This window comes from Phycodurus eques, chromosome 8 (genome assembly GCF_024500275.1).
Source record: "Phycodurus eques isolate BA_2022a chromosome 8, UOR_Pequ_1.1, whole genome shotgun sequence".
Taxonomy (NCBI): Eukaryota; Metazoa; Chordata; class Actinopteri; order Syngnathiformes; family Syngnathidae; genus Phycodurus; species Phycodurus eques.
This window is the reverse complement of record NC_084532.1, coordinates 17,829,479-17,841,589: the sequence shown is the minus strand read 5'-3', so window position 1 is coordinate 17,841,589 and position 12,111 is coordinate 17,829,479. Positions and strand designations below refer to the sequence as shown.

The 12,111-nt window shown below is 40.8% G+C and overlaps 12 non-coding genes across 12 annotated transcripts; all 12 read right to left on the bottom strand.

Moving 5' to 3' along the window:
- Positions 1–304: 304 nt before the first annotated feature.
- LOC133406894 (small nucleolar RNA U3) lies at positions 305–519 on the bottom strand. The gene has a single exon (XR_009769123.1). It is a non-coding gene; the product is annotated as a small nucleolar RNA U3 (small nucleolar RNA).
- A 537-nt stretch (positions 520–1,056) lies between these two features.
- On the bottom strand, positions 1,057–1,271 carry LOC133406905 (small nucleolar RNA U3). The gene has a single exon (XR_009769134.1). It is a non-coding gene; the product is annotated as a small nucleolar RNA U3 (small nucleolar RNA).
- A 430-nt stretch (positions 1,272–1,701) lies between these two features.
- Positions 1,702–1,916, bottom strand: LOC133406902 (small nucleolar RNA U3). Its single transcript, XR_009769131.1, has one exon. It is a non-coding gene; the product is annotated as a small nucleolar RNA U3 (small nucleolar RNA).
- Positions 1,917–3,342: 1,426 nt separating this feature from the next.
- LOC133406906 (small nucleolar RNA U3) lies at positions 3,343–3,557 on the bottom strand. The gene has a single exon (XR_009769135.1). It is a non-coding gene; the product is annotated as a small nucleolar RNA U3 (small nucleolar RNA).
- Positions 3,558–4,084: 527 nt separating this feature from the next.
- LOC133406878 (small nucleolar RNA U3) lies at positions 4,085–4,299 on the bottom strand. Its single transcript, XR_009769107.1, has one exon. It is a non-coding gene; the product is annotated as a small nucleolar RNA U3 (small nucleolar RNA).
- A 530-nt stretch (positions 4,300–4,829) lies between these two features.
- Positions 4,830–5,044, bottom strand: LOC133406890 (small nucleolar RNA U3). Its single transcript, XR_009769119.1, has one exon. It is a non-coding gene; the product is annotated as a small nucleolar RNA U3 (small nucleolar RNA).
- Positions 5,045–5,474: 430 nt separating this feature from the next.
- LOC133406901 (small nucleolar RNA U3) lies at positions 5,475–5,689 on the bottom strand. The gene has a single exon (XR_009769130.1). It is a non-coding gene; the product is annotated as a small nucleolar RNA U3 (small nucleolar RNA).
- Positions 5,690–7,115: 1,426 nt separating this feature from the next.
- On the bottom strand, positions 7,116–7,330 carry LOC133406909 (small nucleolar RNA U3). Its single transcript, XR_009769138.1, has one exon. It is a non-coding gene; the product is annotated as a small nucleolar RNA U3 (small nucleolar RNA).
- Positions 7,331–7,857: 527 nt separating this feature from the next.
- LOC133406879 (small nucleolar RNA U3) lies at positions 7,858–8,072 on the bottom strand. The gene has a single exon (XR_009769108.1). It is a non-coding gene; the product is annotated as a small nucleolar RNA U3 (small nucleolar RNA).
- Positions 8,073–8,596: 524 nt separating this feature from the next.
- LOC133406886 (small nucleolar RNA U3) lies at positions 8,597–8,811 on the bottom strand. The gene has a single exon (XR_009769115.1). It is a non-coding gene; the product is annotated as a small nucleolar RNA U3 (small nucleolar RNA).
- Positions 8,812–9,338: 527 nt separating this feature from the next.
- LOC133406900 (small nucleolar RNA U3) lies at positions 9,339–9,553 on the bottom strand. Its single transcript, XR_009769129.1, has one exon. It is a non-coding gene; the product is annotated as a small nucleolar RNA U3 (small nucleolar RNA).
- Positions 9,554–10,071: 518 nt separating this feature from the next.
- Positions 10,072–10,286, bottom strand: LOC133406891 (small nucleolar RNA U3). Its single transcript, XR_009769120.1, has one exon. It is a non-coding gene; the product is annotated as a small nucleolar RNA U3 (small nucleolar RNA).
- Between the last annotated feature and the right edge of the window lie 1,825 nt (positions 10,287–12,111).

Here is a 12,111-nt window from a genome sequence, read left to right as displayed (position 1 = left end):
TGATCTGTCTTGATATGATTTGTCTTTTGTCCTTCAAAATCACATATTTAAGGTTGATTAAAGTATTACCAGAAAGTAAAGCAGACACACTTATGAGTAAACTCAGATGCGGAATTCGCACCCACGAGTGCTTCAGCTGAGTTTAAACGTGGAAAAAGCAAAACCACTGATCGTTGGGTAAAACGTGACAAAATGCAACAGCAACGTTTGTCTTCAGAAACAGTATATATCAACATTGCAGTATTACTGTCGGTGAATATGTGCCCCACCAAGCTTCAAATTTTTATTTAGACCTGTATGCAAAACTACTCTGAACATATTCCTTCCATCATTACTCCATTTCGAAGCAGTGAACGTTCATCAATGGCAGAGAGCAAATGAAAGATTCATTACTCTCTGCCAGCTTCACGCTCAGAAAGGAATATCGTCTCTCGTCATCGTAGTTGGCGAGACCATACACTTTAGAAACGCATTTCTCCAGTCAAGAACTATAGAAATGATCCCTGAAAGTATAGTCTTAACCTTACAACCAGCGACAATGGAAAGTCATCTGCGAGAGTACTATTTTCACCCTGCGGTCACCCTTCTTGTTACTTTTTTCCAAACCCACTGCACCACAACTGGTAAAAGCAGAAAACAATGAAGACGAAAAGTCAATACAAATGAATTGTGACAATAAAATATAGTTTAACTGCAGTTACATTGCCAGAACAGTCCTCAAGCCCCAGAGTGTTTTGGGTGATCTGTCTTGATATTATTTGTTTTTTATTCATCAAAATCACATATTTAAGGTTGATGAAAGCATTACCAGAAAGTAAAGCAGACACACTTACGAGTAAACTCAGATGCCGAATTCACAGCCACGAGTGCTTTAGCTGAGTTTAAACGTGGAAAAAGCAAAACCACTGATCGTTGGGTAAAACGTGACAAAATGCAACTGCAACTGCAACTATTGTCTTCAGAAACAGTATATATCAGCATTGCAATATTACTGTCTATGAATATGTGCCTCTCCAAACTTTACATTAAAATTTTGAATTTAGAACTGAATGGAGAACTACTCTGAACATATTCCTTCCATCATTACTCCATTTTGAAGCAGTGAACGTTCATCAATGGAAGAGAGCAAATGAAAGATTCATTACTCTCTGCCAGCTTCACGCTCAGAAAGGAATATCGTCTCTCGTCATCGTAGTTTGCAAGACCGTACGCTTTTGAAACACATTCCTCAAGTCAAGAACTATAGAAACGGTCCCTGAAAGTATAGTCTTAACCTTACAACCAGCGACAATGGAAAGTCATCTGCGAGAGTACTATTTTCACCCTGAGGTCACCCTTCTTGTAAGTTTTTTTCAACACCCACAACTGGTAAAAGCAGAAAACAATGAAGACGAAAAGTCAATACAAATGAATTGTGACAACAAAATATAGTTTAACTGCAGTTACATTGCCAGAACAGTCCTCAAGCCCCAGAGTGTTTTGGGTGATCTGTCTTGATATTATTTGTCTTTAGTTCATCAAAATCACATATTTAAGGTTGATGAAAGTCTTACCAGAAAGCAAAACAGACACACTTACGTGTAAACTCAGATGCCGAATTCCCAGCCACGAGTGCTTCAGCTGAGTTTAAACGTGGAAATTGCATTGCAATATTACTGTCAAACTTTAAATTCAAATTTCTAATTTAGACCGGTATGCAGAACTACTCTGAACATATTCCTTCCATCAATGCTCCTTTTTGAAGCAGTGAACGTTCATCAATGGAAGAGAGCAAATGAAAGATTCATTACTCTCTGCCAGCTTCACGCTCAGAAAGGAATATCGTCTCTCGTCATCGTAGTTTGCAAGACCGTACGCTTTTGAAACACATTCCTCAAGTCAAGAACTATAGAAACGGTCCCTGAAAGTATAGTCTTAACCCAGCACCCAACAACAATGGAAAGTCATCTGCGAGAGTACTATTTTCACCCTGAGGTCACCCTTCTTGTTACTTTGTTCCAAACCCACTGCACCACAACTGGTAAAAGCAGAAAAAAATAAAGATGAAAACTCAATACAAATGAATTGTGACAACAAAATATAGTTTAACTGCAGTTACATTGTCAGTACAGTATTCAAGCCCCAGAGTGTTTTGGGTGATCTGTCTTGATATGATTTGTCTTTTGTTCTTCAAAATCACATATTTAAGGTTGATTAAAGTATTACCAGAAAGCAAAACAGACACACTTACGTGTAAACTCAGATGCGGAATTCGCAGCCACGAGTGCTTCAGCTGAGTTTAAACGTGGAAAAAGCAAAACCACTGATCGTTGGGTAAAACGTGACAAAATGCAACTGCAACTATTGTCTTCAGAAACAGTATATACCAACATTGCAGTATTACTGTCTGTGAATATGTGCACCACCAAATTTCCATCCATCCATCCATTTTCTACCGCTTATCCGGGTCGGGTCGCGGGTGCAGTAGCTTTAGCAGGGACGCCCAGACTTCCCTCTCCCCAGCCACTTCATCCAGCTCTTCCGGAGGGATCCCGAGGCGTTCCCAGGCCAGCCGAAGGACGTAGTCTCTCCAGCGTGTCCTGGGTCGTCCCCGGGGTCTCCTCCCGGTGGGACGTGCCCGGAACACCTCACCAGGGAGGCGTCCGGGAGGCATCCGAATCAGATGGCCCAGCCACCTCATCTGGCTCCTCTCGATGTGAAGGAGCAACGGCTCGACTCTGAGATCCTCCCGGATGACCGAGCTTCTCTAAGGGAGAGCCCGGACACCCTGCGGAGGAAACTCATTTCGGCCGCTTGTATCCGGGATCTCGTTCTTTCGGTCACGATCCACAGCTGATGACCATAGGTGAGGGTAGGAACAAAGATCGACCGGTAAAGTGAGAGCTTCGCCTTTCGGCTTAGCTCCTTCTTTACCACAACGGACCGATACAAAGTCCACATCACTGCAGACGCTGCACCGATCCGTCTGTCGATCTCCCGTTCCATTCTTCCCTCACTCGTGAACAAGACCCCAAGATACTTGAACTCCTCCACTTGGGGCAGGATCTCATCCCCGACCTGGAGAGGGCATGCCACCCTTTTCCGACTGAGGACCATGGTCTCAGATTTGGAGGTGCTGATTCTCATCCCAGCCGCTTCACACTCGGCTGCGAACTGCTCCAGTGAGAGTTGGAGCTCACGGTTTGATGAAGCCAACAGAACAACATCATCAGCAAAAAGCAGAGATGCAATACTGAGGCCACCAAACCGGACCCCCTCTACACCTTGGCTGCGCCTAGAAATTCTGTCTGTAAAAGATATGAACACCAAATTTCAAATTTTTAATTTAGACCTGCATGGAGAACTACTCTGAACATATTCCTTCCATCAATGCTCCTTTTTGAAGCAACGAACATTCATCAATGGCAGAGAGCAAAGGAAAGATTCATTAGTCTCTGCCAGCTTCACGCTCAGAAAGGAATATCGTCTCTTGTCATCGTAGCTTGCGAGACCATACGCTTTTGAAACGCATTCCTCAAGTCAACAACTATAGAAATGAGCCCTGAAAGTATAGTCTTAACCTTACAACCAGCGACAATGGAAAGTCATCTGCGAGTGTACTATTTTCACCCTGAGGTCACCCTTCTTGTAAGTTTTTTTCAACACCCACTGCACCACAACTGGTAAAAGCAGAAAACAATGAAGACGAAAAGTCAATACAAATCAATTGTGACAACAAAATATAGTTTAACTGCAGTTACATTGCCAGTACAGTACTCAAGCCCCAGAGTGTTTTGGGTGATCTGTCTTGATATGATTTGTCTTTTGTTCATCAAAATCACATATTTAAGGTTGATTAAAGTATTACCAGAAAGTAAAGCAGACACACTTACGTGTAAACTCAGATGCGGAATTGGCAGCCACGAGTGCTTCAGCGGAGTTTAAACGTGGAAAAATCAAAACCACTGATCGTTGGGTAAAATGTGACAAACTGCAACTATTGTCTTCAGAAACAGTATATAATCAGCATTGCAATATTACTGTCTATGAACATGTGCCTCTGCAAACTTTAAGTTCAAATTTTTAATTCAGACCTGTATGCAGAACTACTCTGAACATATTCCTTCCATCAATGCTCCTTTTTGAAGCAGTGAACGTTCATCAATGGCAGAGAGCAAATGAAAGATTCATTACTCTCTGCCAGCTTCACGCTCAGAAAGGAATATTGTCTCTCGTCATCGTAGCTTGCGAGACCGTACACTTTTGAAACACATTCCTCAAGTCAAGAACTATAGAAATGATCCCTGAAAGTATAGTCTTAACCCAGCACCCAACGACAATGGAAAGTCATCTGCGAGAGTACTATTTTCACCCTGAGGTCACCCTTCTTGTAAGTTTTTTTCAACACCCACAACTGGTAAAAGCAGAAAACAATAAAGACGAAAAGTCAATACAAATGAATTGTGACAACAAAATATAGTTTAACTGCAGTTACATTGCCAGTACAGTACTCAAGCCCCAGAGTGTTTTGGGTGATCTGTCTTGATATTATTTGTTTTTTATTCATCAAAATCACATATTTAAGGTTGATGAAAGCATTACCAGAAAGTAAAGCAGACACACTTACGAGTAAACTCAGATGCCGAATTCACAGCCACGAGTGCTTTAGCTGAGTTTAAACGTGGAAAAAGCAAAACCACTGATCGTTGGGTAAAACGTGACAAAATGCAACTGCAACTGCAACTATTGTCTTCAGAAACAGTATATATCAGCATTGCAATATTACTGTCTATGAATATGTGCCTCTCCAAACTTTACATTAAAATTTTGAATTTAGAACTGAATGGAGAACTACTCTGAACATATTCCTTCCATCATTACTCCATTTTGAAGCAGTGAACGTTCATCAATGGAAGAGAGCAAATGAAAGATTCATTACTCTCTGCCAGCTTCACGCTCAGAAAGGAATATCGTCTCTCGTCATCGTAGTTTGCGAGACCGTACACTTTTGAAACGCATTCCTCAAGTCAAGAACTATAGAAATGATCCCTGAAAGTATAGTCTTAACCTTACAACCAGCGACAATGGAAAGTCATCTGCGAGAGTACTATTTTCACCCTGAGGTCACCCTTCTTGTAAGTTTTTTTCAACACCCACAACTGGTAAAAGCAGAAAACAATGAAGACGAAAAGTCAATACAAATGAATTGTGACAACAAAATATAGTTTAACTGCAGTTACATTGCCAGAACAGTCCTCAAGCCCCAGAGTGTTTTGGGTGATCTGTCTTGATATTATTTGTCTTTAGTTCATCAAAATCACATATTTAAGGTTGATGAAAGTCTTACCAGAAAGCAAAACAGACACACTTACGTGTAAACTCAGATGCCGAATTCCCAGCCACGAGTGCTTCAGCTGAGTTTAAACGTGGAAATTGCATTGCAATATTACTGTCAAACTTTAAATTCAAATTTCTAATTTAGACCGGTATGCAGAACTACTCTGAACATATTCCTTCCATCAATGCTCCTTTTTGAAGCAGTGAACGTTCATCAATGGAAGAGAGCAAATGAAAGATTCATTACTCTCTGCCAGCTTCACGCTCAGAAAGGAATATCGTCTCTCGTCATCGTAGTTTGCAAGACCGTACGCTTTTGAAACACATTCCTCAAGTCAAGAACTATAGAAACGGTCCCTGAAAGTATAGTCTTAACCCAGCACCCAACAACAATGGAAAGTCATCTGCGAGAGTACTATTTTCACCCTGAGGTCACCCTTCTTGTTACTTTGTTCCAAACCCACTGCACCACAACTGGTAAAAGCAGAAAAAAATAAAGATGAAAACTCAATACAAATGAATTGTGACAACAAAATATAGTTTAACTGCAGTTACATTGTCAGTACAGTATTCAAGCCCCAGAGTGTTTTGGGTGATCTGTCTTGATATGATTTGTCTTTTGTTCTTCAAAATCACATATTTAAGGTTGATTAAAGTATTACCAGAAAGCAAAACAGACACACTTACGTGTAAACTCAGATGCGGAATTCGCAGCCACGAGTGCTTCAGCTGAGTTTAAACGTGGAAAAAGCAAAACCACTGATCGTTGGGTAAAACGTGACAAAATGCAACTGCAACTATTGTCTTCAGAAACAGTATATACCAACATTGCAGTATTACTGTCTGTGAATATGTGCACCACCAAATTTCCATCCATCCATCCATTTTCTACCGCTTATCCGGGTCGGGTCGCGGGTGCAGTAGCTTTAGCAGGGACGCCCAGACTTCCCTCTCCCCAGCCACTTCATCCAGCTCTTCCGGAGGGATCCCGAGGCGTTCCCAGGCCAGCCGAAGGACGTAGTCTCTCCAGCGTGTCCTGGGTCGTCCCCGGGGTCTCCTCCCGGTGGGACGTGCCCGGAACACCTCACCAGGGAGGCGTCCGGGAGGCATCCGAATCAGATGGCCCAGCCACCTCATCTGGCTCCTCTCGATGTGAAGGAGCAACGGCTCGACTCTGAGATCCTCCCGGATGACCGAGCTTCTCTAAGGGAGAGCCCGGACACCCTGCGGAGGAAACTCATTTCGGCCGCTTGTATCCGGGATCTCGTTCTTTCGGTCACGATCCACAGCTGATGACCATAGGTGAGGGTAGGAACAAAGATCGACCGGTAAAGTGAGAGCTTCGCCTTTCGGCTTAGCTCCTTCTTTACCACAACGGACCGATACAAAGTCCACATCACTGCAGACGCTGCACCGATCCGTCTGTCGATCTCCCGTTCCATTCTTCCCTCACTCGTGAACAAGACCCCAAGATACTTGAACTCCTCCACTTGGGGCAGGATCTCATCCCCGACCTGGAGAGGGCATGCCACCCTTTTCCGACTGAGGACCATGGTCTCAGATTTGGAGGTGCTGATTCTCATCCCAGCCGCTTCACACTCGGCTGCGAACTGCTCCAGTGAGAGTTGGAGCTCACGGTTTGATGAAGCCAACAGAACAACATCATCAGCAAAAAGCAGAGATGCAATACTGAGGCCACCAAACCGGACCCCCTCTACACCTTGGCTGCGCCTAGAAATTCTGTCTGTAAAAGATATGAACACCAAATTTCAAATTTTTAATTTAGACCTGCATGGAGAACTACTCTGAACATATTCCTTCCATCAATGCTCCTTTTTGAAGCAACGAACATTCATCAATGGCAGAGAGCAAAGGAAAGATTCATTAGTCTCTGCCAGCTTCACGTTCAGAAAGGAATATCGTCTCTTGTCATCGTAGCTTGCGAGACCATACGCTTTTGAAACGCATTTCTCAAGTCAACAACTATAGAAATGAGCCCTGAAAGTATAGTCTTAACCTTACAACCAGCGACAATGGAAAGTCATCTGCGAGTGTACTATTTTCACCCTGAGGTCACCCTTCTTGTAAGTTTTTTTCAACACCCACTGCACCACAACTGGTAAAAGCAGAAAACAATGAAGACGAAAAGTCAATACAAATCAATTGTGACAACAAAATATAGTTTAACTGCAGTTACATTGCCAGTACAGTACTCAAGCCCCAGAGTGTTTTGGGTGATCTGTCTTGATATGATTTGTCTTTTGTTCATCAAAATCACATATTTAAGGTTGATTAAAGTATTACCAGAAAGTAAAGCAGACACACTTACGTGTAAACTCAGATGCGGAATTGGCAGCCACGAGTGCTTCAGCGGAGTTTAAACGTGGAAAAATCAAAACCACTGATCGTTGGGTAAAATGTGACAAACTGCAACTATTGTCTTCAGAAACAGTATATAATCAGCATTGCAATATTACTGTCTATGAACATGTGCCTCTGCAAACTTTAAGTTCAAATTTTTAATTCAGACCTGTATGCAGAACTACTCTGAACATATTCCTTCCATCAATGCTCCTTTTTGAAGCAGCGAACGTTCATCAATGGCAGAGAGCAAATGAAAGATTCATTACTCTCTGCCAGCTTCACGCTCAGAAAGGAATATTGTCTCTCGTCATCGTAGCTTGCGAGACCGTACACTTTTGAAACACATTCCTCAAGTCAAGAACTATAGAAATGATCCCTGAAAGTATAGTCTTAACCCAGCACCCAACGACAATGGAAAGTCATCTGCGAGAGTACTATTTTCACCCTGAGGTCACCCTTCTTGTAAGTTTTTTTCAACACCCACAACTGGTAAAAGCAGAAAACAATAAAGACGAAAAGTCAATACAAATGAATTGTGACAACAAAATATAGTTTAACTGCAGTTACATTGCCAGTACAGTACTCAAGCCCCAGAGTGTTTTGGGTGATCTGTCTTGATATGATTTGTCTTTTGTTCATTAAAATCACATATTTAAGGTTGATGAAAGTCTTACCAGAAAGCAAAACAGACACACTTACGTGTAAACTCAGATGCCGAATTCACAGCCACGAGTGCTTTAGCTGAGTTTAAACGTGGAAAAAGCAAAACCACTGATCGTTGGGTAAAACGTGACAAAATGCAACTGCAACTATTGTCTTCAGAAACAGTATATATCAGCATTGCAATATTACTGTCTATGAATATGTGCCTCTCCAAACTTTACATTAAAATTTTGAATTTAGAAGTGAATGGAGAACTACTCTGAACATATTCCTTCCATCATTACTCCATTTTGAAGCAGTGAACGTTCATCAATGGAAGAGAGCAAATGAAAGATTCATTACTCTCTGCCAGCTTCACGCTCAGAAAGGAATATCGTCTCTCGTCATCGTAGTTTGCGAGACCGTACACTTTTGAAACACATTCCTCAAGTCAAGAACTATAGAAATGATCCCTGAAAGTATAGTCTTAACCCAGCACCCAACAACAATGGAAAGTCATCTGCGAGAGTACTATTTTCACCCTGAGGTCACCCTTCTTGTTACTTTGTTCCAAACCCACTGCACCACAACTGGTAAAAGCAGAAAAAAAATAAAGACGAAAAGTCAATACAAATGAATTGTGACAACAAAATATAGTTTAACTGCAGTTACATTGCCAGAACAGTCCTCAAGCCCCAGAGTGTTTTGGGTGATCTGTCTTGAAATTATTTGTTTTTTATTCATCAAAATCACATATTTAAGGTTGATGAAAGTCTTACCAGAAAGCAAAACAGACACACTTACGTGTAAACTCAGATGCGGAATTCGCAGCCACGAGTGCTTCAGCGGAGTTTAAACGTGGAAAAATCAAAACCACTGATTGTTGGGTAAAATGTGACAAACTGCAACTATTGTCTTCAGAAACAGTATATAATCAGCACTGCAATATTACTGTCGATGAATATGTGCCTCTCCAAACTTTACATTAAAATTTTGAATTTAGACCTGTATGCAGAACTACTCTGAACATATTCCTTCCATCATTACTCCATTTCGAAGTAGTGAACGTTCATCAATGGAAGACAGCAAATGAAAGATTCATTACTCTCTGCCAGCTTCACGCTCAGAAAGGAATATCGTCTCTCGTCATCGTAGTTGGCGAGACCATACACTTTAGAAACGCATTTCTCCAGTCAAGAACTATAGAAATGATCCCTGAAAGTATAGTCTTAACCTTACAACCAGCGACAATGGAAAGTCATCTGCGAGAGTACTATTTTCACCCTGAGGTCACCCTTCTTGTAAGTTTTTTTCAACACCCACAACTGGTAAAAGCAGAAAACAATGAAGACGAAAAGTCAATACAAATGAATTGTGACAACAAAATATAGTTTAACTGCAGTTACATTGCCAGAACAGTCCTCAAGCCCCAGAGTGTTTTGGGTGATCTGTCTTGATATTATTGGTCTTTAGTTCATCAAAATCACATATTTAAGGTTGATGAAAGTCTTACCAGAAAGCAAAACAGACACACTTACGTGTAAACTCAGATGCGGAATTCGCAGCCACGAGTGCTTCAGCTGAGTTTAAACGTGGAAAAAGCAAAACCACTGATCGTTGGGTAAAACGTGACAAAATGCAACAGCAACGTTTGTCTTCAGAAACAGTATATATCAACATTGCAGTATTACTGTTGGTGAATATGTGCCCCACCTAGCTTCAAATTTTTTATTTAGACCTGTATGCAAAACTACTCTGAACATATTCCTTCCATCATTACTCCATTTTGAAGCAGTGAACGTTCATCAATGGCACAGAACAAATGAAAGATTCATTACTCTGTGCCAGCTTCACGCTCAGAAAGGAATATCGTCTCTCGTCATCGTAGTTGGCGAGACCATACACTTTAGAAACGCATTTCTCAAGTCAAGAACTATAGAAATGATCCCTGAAAGTATAGTCTTAACCTTACAACCAGCGACAATGGAAAGTCATCTGCGAGAGTACAACTTTCACCCAGAGGTCGCTCTCATATTTATTTTTGCACAAACCCAACACACCACTACTGGTAAAGAAACTAAGGACAAAACGTCCATAAAATTAATTTGGACGATTTAACATAGTTAAAATTAAGTTACATTTCCAAGACATAAATCCCAGAATGCTTTGCGCCATTTGTCTTCCCATTATTCGTCTTTTCAACGAAATGACTTATTTTTTAAGCTTCGTGCTTAACCGACGTATTATTAGAAAGTAAAATACATATTTACATGAAAAGGCTACCATGATTTTGCGCACACTAGTGCTTTAATTTTGCGTTCATAAGTGAATGACGCAAACCCACTGTTCGTCTGTTTTAATGTTCCGTTCGTAAACTCGCAAAGCAGACATGTTCTGCAACAGTCTCAGTACTGTACAGTATTATAAGTGTTATTTAACTTAAAAACGTTTGCTACCCCCAATTTAAGCACGTGGATTTATACAGACAACGCATAAACGAATATTAGTTTTTATATGTCAAATAGAAAACATTATTTAAGCTTCACCAGGAGAGCTCGGGTTTATGAGTTTAGCTTGAAGTTAGCTTCTACGACACTTGATGGCAGCATTTTCACATTGAGTTAACAATTTGCTGACCATTGAACGCAATTACTGAATCTAAATGTTTAATACTGTTTAACTGGACGAAGATAATGCAGCGACGTTTTAACAACGCAACAACCTCAAGACGACAGCGGCAATGTAAGCTGTAAAGTTAATGTATTGGTTAGCAAAATGTAGAATTCCCACCTGCATAATATGGTCTCCTACCCGCTAGTAATTAACTATTGTTTACCCTAAGAAAAATAATAACTTACCAATATATAGCACACGGAAGAATGTAAAATATTAATTCCCCATGAATGCAAATTAATAAATTAGTGTTTACAACAATATTCGTTAAGTCCATCATCACGCGGTTACATAAAGGTGTTCATTGCGCATGCGCAAAGCAACCAGGTCTTTTACGTTGACTCCGTAAAGTTTTTCGACTCATTTACGTGGGAGAAGAAGAAAAAACTTCACACTTGAACAAGTACTTATGCATTTAATATTTCAGTTGACTATGTAAACATTGTAAATATAACTATATGTACATATGTCAGAAAATGTCAAATTCTGCGAGTCATTCCAGAACTGGTTTTGAGACTAAATGTAAGGTAGCCTACTGTACTTGTCGTAAAACTAATTCCTAAATATTTAAAATGCCAAATAGCCCCTGAGCACTTCCTAAAATGCCATTTCTCTTGCCCGTCCCTCTGGATGACCAAGTTGAATATCAAATATAACCAATAAAATAAGCTTGAAATAAGCTTTTGTTGTTAATTTTGTTGATGTCTTACCTTACGGTAATATGTACACTCACCAATGGAATCCATTACAAGAGCTCTGGGCTGTGAAAAAAATTCTGCCTTTACACAAGATAATGCTCACTTATTTGATTGTAATTGTCATGGCATTCATTTAACGGAGTGTGTAAACATGTTTGGCGTGGCATTTGACGTGTAGGTGGCCAATTAGTGTGTGTAACATCGTTAATGGTGTCTATGACAAAATATATGAATGGTTCCTACCACTGTAATATACTTTTGCGACAAGAAGGCATGCACCTTGGTGGCGAAAAGTGGCATTGCAGCGAGACTCAAGGTTGTAATGAGGCAGCATGATTAAACCCAAATAGTAACAAATCCCTCTATCTATCCATTTCCATCCGGGGCATTAGCTGTCAATCAAAACGAATTCCCCAAC